General features: G+C 42.0%; 1 protein-coding gene across 1 annotated transcript in view; it reads right to left on the bottom strand.

Annotated features, from left to right (window-relative positions):
• Positions 1-2,458: 2,458 nt before the first annotated feature.
• SNX18 (sorting nexin 18) overlaps positions 2,459-9,573 on the bottom strand; it is a 136,420-nt gene continuing 129,305 nt past the window's right edge. Inside the window, exons 2-3 of the transcript XR_003792720.1 lie at positions 4,483-4,608; positions 2,459-2,518 (exon numbers count right to left, since the gene is read on the bottom strand). The gene's annotated coding sequence lies outside the window, so the exon portion shown is untranslated. The remainder of the gene's footprint in view (positions 2,519-4,482; positions 4,609-9,573) is intronic.

The raw sequence follows: 9,573 nt of genomic DNA, 5'->3' as shown, positions 1-9,573 counted from the left end.
AAGACAAGTACACATTCATACCCTTCTTTTCCAGCTTTATTGAGGTATAATTGACAAATATGATATTTAAGTGAACATTGTGATGATCTGACACACATTTACATTGGGAAAGGATTCCCTCCCTTTGAGTTATAATGGACACCTCCGTCACCTCACACACTTAACTTTTTTTTTTTTGTAAGAACATTTAAGTTCTACTCTCTTAGCAAATTCCAATTATGCAATACAGTTTTGTCAACTCTGGTCACCATGTTATACATTACCTCCTTAGGCTTTATTCATCTTGTACCCTTTTGTCACAACCATAGCATGTTGAGGTTAATATCATCAAGCTGTGGCAGCTCAATGCTGAATCTGTTTGCACTCGTCCCATTCAGATCGATGGAAACGCAATTTCTTAAGTCCTTTGTTGGTTTTGCAAATGAGTTTTATTTTTGTAATACATACTAGATCCAGGAACATCTATTTTTAACAAGTAAAAGAGATACATTGAAGACAGAGCTTGGATATTTTTCGGTTTTGGGGGTGGCAGTCGAAGAGCGTTGGGAAAGTTTAACTGGGCTGTTTTACTGGCTTCAATAAAATGGAGGTGTTTGGGGTTATGAGCTCCCTTGATGGGTTTATCTACCTTCAGATGCTTGTATTGGTCTGGGGAGGGATGGGGTTAAAGGAGAACGGGGTACTAGGAAATTAAAGGTTTGTGGTGAAGACAACAAGCTGGCAAATGCAGGCAGCCCCACATTAACATTCCATAGGATTCTGCAGGTTCCGCTGCTAATTGTTGACTGGGAACCCAGAGTTCTGGGGAGAGACTTGCCTCAGGCTGCCAATCAAAGAAAGAAGTAATCCCATCCCAGAAAGGGTATCACTTCCCTGCAATTGATGTGAAGGAAAAAGTCAATTAGGATTTTAAATTATCAAAGTGCTTAAGGCACTCGCTTGACATACCCCAAAATAGTGACACCATATCCTCAAATTCAGGCGCAGAGGCGGTGTGGCCAGTAGTCCTGCAGTGTGGGATCATGACCATCTTGTCCCCACGCTGCCCGCTCTCTGGGGCCCTGCCCTCACGGCCACCTCCTGTGCTGAGAGACTACCCTTTGCTCTCTGCCTGCTCACATCAGCGGGTCTGCTCCACTGCCAGCAGGGGCAGGAGATGGGGGGTGGGTTGAGGGTGAGAGGCAGTCGCAGAGCTGGAGAGATGCGCCCCTGACTCCGTGGCCTAGGTCACCTTGTGGTTGGGTTTGTCCTTCGGGAGAGGGAAGGAAAATGAGAGAAGAAGCCATGGGAGGTGAAAAGGAACTTCTCCTGCCCTGGGAGCATGTGTCTGAGGGAACATTCTGATCCGGATGTTTGTAAGTTGAGGAGGGTTTTCCCCAATATTCACACTGTGTGTTAGAGAACCAGGCTGAGGAGCTGAAAACTCGTTTCTATTTTGACTTTGCCTCCGAGTATCAAAACATTCACTTTCTCTTGATGTAGGACAGGGTTGAGAAGACTTTCTATTAGGCAATATTTATAAATTGCTTGAAAGCCTTATTTTATTATCTTGATAGCTGTTGTTTGGAAATGTTTTGGGGACCCTGAGGGCCTGGGTGTTTTTTGGCCATAGAACTTCAAAGAATAAAGTAAAACTGGCCTGCACTGGACATGGAGAGAAATTTGCTTTTGCTTTGGAGATGAAGGGGGAAGACAAGGGAAGGAATGGAAGGAGGAAGGAGAAAGCACAAAGTGCAGAGAGGTGAGAACCAGGTCAAACAGCCCAATCGTGAGGGCTCACAGGCTGTTGAAGAGGTGCTGGGGGCTGCCCTTCATATGAAGTTCCTTGCCTTGCTGTGTCATGAGACTCCATTTCTGCTCCAAAATCATCAGTAAAGACTTCTCTGTTCATATTTCTTTTTGGTGGAACTCAGAAACGGACTGTCCTCTTACACTGGCTATATCACCTGCATCTCTACTTGCAGAAATCTCTGAGTGGTGTCATCTCAGGCCCTTGGGTGAAAAGATTTGCTGCAGAACCTGTGAGCTTCCTCCAGTGTTTGGCAAGTTTTATGTGATGAATGGTGTCATTGGTCTTTCTGGGCTTGGTGCTGGAGCCCCTGGTATTTATGAGACAAGAGATGACAGGCTGCCTGGCTCTTCCCCAGCTGGCAGGCAGCAGTAACTTCTTCTCACACCTAATTGGAGCCTGTAACTGCATAGAGTGGCTCTCCAAGACCAGGCACTGTCACCCGCTGCCAAGTGATGAAAAACCCTCTGACCTGCCTCCTAATTATTTTCAAAATAAAAGGTACTTTCGGGACAACGGAAATTCCCCCAGGTGCTTGTCTGAATGATTTTGGCAGCTTCTCCCAAAGTGTTCTGGCCCCGAGCACACCAGCCAGCCTCAGACTTTCCATCCAGCGCAGGCCACGCCCTGCCCGTTTTCTGAGCACCTGCTCTAGGCACTGAGCCAGCTCCTTGCCTGCTAAGGGCTCTCTCCTTGCCTGCTGAGCAGGCATCTTTGCTCCACGTCGACCTGTGGAAAGAGAAGCTGGTGAAGGGCCCTAGAATCTACTCTGAGTTTTGAGGAGAGCACCTCCCAAAGACCCCTGTCAGGTAGCACATCTGTGAGCACTGAGAATGAAATGTTTCAGGGGTCTTTGCTAGACCTATTCACCAGGGAGCACCCTTGCTGATCAAGGGATGCTGCTTTCACAGAACCCTTAGGAGTTTCCCTCCCTGCCCTTCAGGATCAGAGCCACAGACAGTCAAAGATGAAAGCAGCACTAGGGAGCACCCAATCCAACCCCAAATGAGGCCTATGGACATGGGCAAGTGGCCCTGTGTTTAGCAATGTGGTCATGGCAGAACTGGGACTTCGATCTGGGCCTCCTGTGGCCCCAGCTGTGCTCTGTCACCACTCTTGTCTTCCACGCTTCACTGTGCCACTGGATGGCAGTTCTCCTCTCCTTCTTCCCCCTAGAAAGACAGTTTGATGGGCTATACTTCGAAGATGGAGAAAGTTATGGGAGGCTCCAGAATCTAATGGGTCCACGTAAAGATGTAATTGAAAGAGGATAATATAAGAATCCATTTCTGTTTTTAAATGACTGTAATTATCAGATATTATCCAGATCTTATTCCCCACAAAGCTGTTTTGGGGTCGGGATGTACTGAGTTGACCTTTTCTGTTCTTTCCTGACTATCCGTGTTATTATCATTTCATCATCGTCCCACGGCTCTCTTCTTTCTTTCCTTTCAGTGCACCCTTTCAGGGAATTCAGTCATCTCCAAAGCGATAACTTTGTTTTCTCCTCCTCGTCTTCCCCTTTCCCACTTACATGCTTCCATTTGGCGTTATTGGTTCGGCATTTTACACTCTTGACCATCGTCTTCTTGAAACTCTCTGTTCCCTCGGCTTTAGTAAGACTACACTCTCATGTTCCTCCTACCAATCTGGTTGCTTATTCTCAGACACTTTGTAAGCATTTCTTCTTCTGGGAGTTCTTCCCTAAATGTCAGTACTTCAGTTGGGTATATCTTTGGCTTTGTCCATCTCCTCTCCTCACTACATCCTCTTCTGAAGTAAGCACTCCTGTGGTTTTCCTACTACATCTGCATGCATGACTGTAGTAGACTATTCATTTGGACTTTGTAGTAGATTTTCAAGGCCTAGCAAGTTTCCTAATTTCCTGCCTCTGGTAACAAACCCTCTTCCCCCGGCCTGTGACCCATAGTCTAGGCTGAGCTAGTCATAGCACAGCATCGTCCTGCTGACAGGGATCAAGTTATGTCCTCACTCTTGGACCAAACATGGCTATCCTGGCTATTCTCCATTGGTGTCCCCTCACATCCACCAAGGATCGATTCTCCACCCTTCTCTGTCTTGCTCTGAGCCCCAGAAGGCTGATTCTTACAGGCTGCATCATCACCCAAGTTCCCTCGCCCTCTGTCTTCTGGTGGGTTTGGCAGTGGGAGCTATCAGCAAGAAATCAGAGGTTGGAAAGAAAAAGAGCAGTCAGAGTATATGACATCAGAATGGAGAGTCAAACCAGTAATCCTCCAAAGAAGATGGAGTTGATATGACGATTAAACCATCAGAGAAGGAAGAGTGGCAGCTTGAAGAAATTCCTGAGTCATGTGTATGGGTAGATACATAAGTGCCTGGGCACATGTAAGGTACAGGGCTGAAACGTAATTGACACCCTGTCCAGGGCTAGGCCTACATTTCTACCGGACGGCTGTGCTTAAGTGACACATGGATCCCTCAAACACAACCTGTCAATTCTGCCAACCCCAGCCTATCTTCCTCCTGTATTCCCAACTGTATCAGCCAACTCGCCTTTCAAGTTGTGAATCTCTTAGCTCATCTTTGATTCTTTCTTTTTTCTAATTTCCCACATATAATGAATCCCCAAGCTCAGTTGATTCTACCTTTGAAATGTCTTCCCCTCCATTCCCACTCCTTTGCCATAATCTGGGCCCTTCACAATTACTCACCTTATTGCCGCTTCTTCTTAACCAGGTTAATTGGTCTTCTTATCCCCAGACTTACTCCTCCAAAATAATCTATGCATTGTCATTGGAGATATTTCTTTCTCTTTTATTACTATGAAATACTTCACACTATAGAGAAATACAGAGAATAACATTACTCCTATGTATCCACCATATAGATTGCTTCAGAACTTTTTAAAAAGATTTAATAAAATATGGCAAAACATTAAGGAAAAAAATAAAAGCATTTCAGATATAGTTGAAGCCTCCTATGTATCTCTTCCAATCCCATTTCCCTCCTTTGCTCCTCATAGAAGCCAACACTATCTTCAATTTTGTATTTATTTTTCCCAAGAAATGTCTTTACCACATGTATATGTATCCATTAACAGTATTTACTATGGTTTTGCATGTTTAAAATCTTTATAGAAATGATATCAAGAGTATGCTACCCATCTGCAACTTGCTTTTCTCATCAATAATGTCTTTGAGATTTATACCTGTAGATACATACATGTAGCTTTATTTTGTTAATTTTAGCTGCTATAGAAGCTTCCACTGTGTGAATATAGCACAATTTACTGATACACTCTTCTGTTGATGGATATTTATGTTATTTCCAGTTTTTCACAATGATGAACATGCCACAAATGAAACTTTCTCACCTGTGTATCCTGGTATATGTGTGAAAATCTCTGAGAAGTAGACACATAGAATAAAATTGATGAGTCTAATTGTAGACACATCTTTATATGTTATCAAGTTATTCTCCACATTGGTTGTACCAATTCACGTCCCTGCCAGCATTACATAAGAGTTACCATTTCATACTCATCAGACTGACAAAAAAGGAAAAGTCTGACACCCCCAAGTATTGGAGATATTATGGAGAATTGAGATCTCACTGTTGTTTAATTGAATTTTCTTGATTTCTAGGAAGACGGAGCATTGCTCATATTTATTTCTTATTCTGGTTCCTCTTATGTGTGTTGCTGGGTTATGTCCTTAACCTATTTTTCTATTGGATATTTTAGCTTTTTCTTCCTATTGATGTAGGAATTCTTCTTATGGGCTGGATATTTTTCCTTTGGTGATTATGATGGTCAGTTATCTTCTCCCCATCAGTAGCTGGTGTTTACTCTTTGATAAATTTGACTACATTAAAATTTTTAAATTTATATCCAAAAGATCCCACCATAAATAATATTTTCTTTTGCAGTTGATTCCTCCGTGTCTTAGCGAAGAAATCCTTTTCTACCTTGAGATTGTAAGAATATTCTTATACTTTTTCTTATGCAACTGTAGTCTGATCAAGGCTGGAAAACTGTAACAGTTCAAATAACAGGAGGTAGTCAACAGGTCACTAAAAAACAAACAAACAAATTAAGAAATGTGCATCAGGAAGCCCCACCATTTTCTTTTGAGCTGTGCGATCCTGAGAAGGTCACTGAACCTCTCCTGTGTTTGTCCCTGGCTGGTTGGGAAGCCCTGAACAAATGTTAAGGAGGGCTGCTGTTCACATGACCCACCCTCGGTTACTCCCTTAGTCCTTTCCTCTGGCATTTTCTGGATTTGTGAAATCTCCAGCTGCAGTTAAAATGCCATCTTCCACATCCTGGACTAGGAAAACCTTGTGCTGACCTGGATGACTCAGCTGGAACATGGCGAAAAACACTCAGAACTTTGAATCTGAGCTGCCTTCATCTGTTCAAGTAAGTGGAGTTACAGAGCCTCTGCCAGGAAGACAGTACAGGAGCGAGGAGTTAAAAAGGGTCCAAATGAAGCCCTGGATTCCTTGGAGGGAGAGGTGGGGAGAATTGGGATATCGGTTCTCACTCACTCCCTCATCTACATTCCTGGTGTTTAGAGGTTCTGGATAATCAGTCAGGAGTTGGTCTAGGAAAATTGGAACTGCAAAAGAAATGAAGTTTGTTTTGAACTAAACTTCAGCTTTGGCTATTCTGCAACTCTTAACTCCTTTTTTGGTGCTCTTTCTTTTTCTCTCATGTCATGTCCTTAGCACCCCTCACTCTCACATCACACCATCTCTCCTTATTCTACCTACCAAAACCTGCACTCCGAACAACACCTGGAATCTGGTAGGCCTCAATATATGTGGCCAGTATTAGCAAGGAATAAAGGAATAGCATCTTTTGCTGCATACTTTACATTTCAGTCTTATTATCATCATGCCCATTTTACAGTAGAGGAAACTGAAGCAAAAGAAGTTAAATAACCAGCCTAAGTTCGTGGAAGTATTGACTAAAGGATCCTAGACACACAAAAATAGAGCCCATTCTCTGAACAACTCTGGCTTCCCAGGCCATGTTCCAGACTGAAAGGTAGCAGAGGGGAAGTTGAGTGCCCAAAGGGAAAGACAGACACATGGATGCCTACACCTCACTCAGTCTTAGCTGAGTAATCCTTACTGTAGAGCTCCCTCAGTGTATATGTGTTTGCTGCACCATAGCAGTGGGGATGAAGGGAAATCAGTGGGCAGTTGAGACACAGAATTCTAGAATGTGGGCTCTGAAAAGCAAAGAGAAAAAAGACTGAAAATAAAAAAGAACAGGATATCCAAGAACCGTGGAACAACTACAAAAGGTGTAACATAGGCATAATGTGAATACCAGAAGGACAAGAAAGAAAAAAAGATAAGAAATATTTGAAGCAATAATAACTGATAAATTACCCCCAAATTAATATTAGACACCATCCCACATACCCAGGAAGTTCAGAGAACACAACTCAGGATAAATACTAAATACTAAATAAATACTAAAATATACTAAATACTAAAGAATAAATACAAAAACAACAACAACAAAAAAGAAAACCCTATGCCCAGGCACATCATCTTCAAACATCAAAAAATCAAAGACAGGGACTTCCCTGGTGGTTCAGTGGGTAAGACTCTGCACTCCCAATGCAGGGGGCCCAGGTTTGATTCTTGGTCAGGGAACAAGATCCCACATGCATGCCACAACTAAGAGTCTGAATGCCACAACTAAGACCCAGCACAGCCAAAATAAATAAATACAATTAAATTTAAAAAAATCAAAGACAAAGAAAAAACTATGGGAAGAAACCAGAGGAAAATAACAGCTTACCTATAGGAAAGCAAAAATAAGAATTACGTCTGACTTATCAGAAACCATATGTGCAAGAGAGTGGAATGAAATATTTAAAGTGTTGCAAGAAAAACACCACCAACAGAGAATTCTGTTCCTTACAAAAATTCTCCTTCAAAAGTGAAGGAGAAATAAAGACTTTCTCAAATATTGAAGGAATGTTTTGCCAGTAGAGCTGACTTGCAAGAAATGTTAGAAGAAGTTCTTTAAAGAGAGAAAAGGGATAATAAGTCAGAAACTCAGATCTGCATAACGAAAGGAAGATCATACTCCTTCAGTGAAGGAGTAACCAAATGTACCACTGTGGTGCAGGATATGGATGGTGAGGATGTTGTGCATGTGTGGAGATGGGGTACATGGGAACTCTGTACTTTCTGCTCAATTTTGCTGTGCACCTAAAACTGCTCTAAAAAATACAGTGTATTAATTATTTAATGAGACTTTAATTTGCTTTATAAAACTCAAACTATGGGTGATTGGCATGTGGACTTTTATTTATACTCACTCTGACTGGGTGAAAAGAATGCTAACTTTTTAAATAATTTGTCCTTAGGAAGAGAGAAGGAGGAGCTCTATGAGAATAGGACTTGACTAGTGCCTTCTTTTCCTCTTTCTCCTCCGGAAATCACTAAGAGCCAGCAAGCCAGCAATTCCATAGCCCATTGGTGGATGGAACCCTCCATAAAGATTTGGCTTACACTCTGTCCTGAAGCCAGCTCTTTCTCTTTGCCAAGTTGAGCTTTCATGCTGTCTGTCCTCAAAGCAAACTAGGGCTTAAATTGATTCCAAGCTCTGATGCTTCCTGATTATAGAACAGTTTAAAGGAATTCCTTGATTGTTCAAAATTTAGAAGAAGCTCTTCCATATGGAGATTGCCTTTTTAAAATTAAAACAAACAAACAAGCAAACAAACAAACAAACAGAAAACCCTTCAGTTGTACCCCACCTGGTTTCAGAAAAAATTTAAACAAATAAAAATTCAGAGTGACAGGGAAATCAGTGTGTGTTTGAGTTCAATTCGGGACAATGTGATCAATGCCAAATTCTTACATTCTTCAAAAATCCTAAGAATCAACATTGTGAGCCAGTTAGGGGGAAAAAAATTTAAAAACAGAGGGGTAAAAGTCAGTTGATCCAAAATAAAAAGTAATGAATTGGAAAAGAAGAAACTAGAATAGTTCAGTTAATGTCCTCCCAAACTATTCTCAACTAAATACAGATGATACCAAAAAATGAGGAGTTAAAAAGAAAATTAAAACCATTCGGCAGGAAGTAGTTCCCTAAGCAACAAATATATGCAGCATTTCCAAAGTAAAAATGCTAGAGCTGTTCAAGATTGAGCAACTTTGGGAGGAGAGAGATCAGAAGGCGGATCACTCTTCCAAAAGGAAGGTATCTCACTCTGACGTGTCCAGTGGCCACAAACCCATTGCTCACTAGGGTTATGTTCCTACCATCTCTGCAACTTTCCATATCAGGCAGATTTCAGGCAGGCCAATCTGTGTCAAGATAACCAAATTCATGTTGATTCTAGCAATGTTTTTGTCCTTGCAATCCAGAACTGAATGCAAAATTCAGTCCTCTACAATTGCACTTGATCTGGCAACTCATTGTTGAAACTAAAACCAAAATTCTAACAAAGGTTGGTATGGTAAACACTGGTGCTTTTCACCAATATTTCCAACTCTCCCTCTCTGGGCATGAGTAGAATTAACCTTCCCTACTCTCCTGACATTAGATGTAGCCATATTGTTTGTTTTGGCCAATATAAATGGCCATATAAATGGAAGTGATATGTATGTTTTTCAAGTGGAAGTCTTTAAGAAGTTTACCAGTGATTATTCCCCATGTCATTGTCATCAGCAATGTTCCAGTTAATGGAGGGCCCACCAGCCTAGCTCCCTGAGTACACATGTGGAGCAGAGGCCCCTGCCGAAGGGTGATGAACATAACACCTGAATGA

The sequence above is a fragment of the Monodon monoceros genome, unplaced genomic scaffold, assembly GCF_005190385.1.
Source record: "Monodon monoceros isolate NGI ecotype Baffin Bay Population unplaced genomic scaffold, NGI_Narwhal_1 Super_Scaffold_12, whole genome shotgun sequence".
NCBI classification, from domain to species: domain Eukaryota; kingdom Metazoa; phylum Chordata; class Mammalia; order Artiodactyla; family Monodontidae; genus Monodon; species Monodon monoceros.
This window is presented reverse-complemented; position numbering and strand designations above follow the sequence as displayed.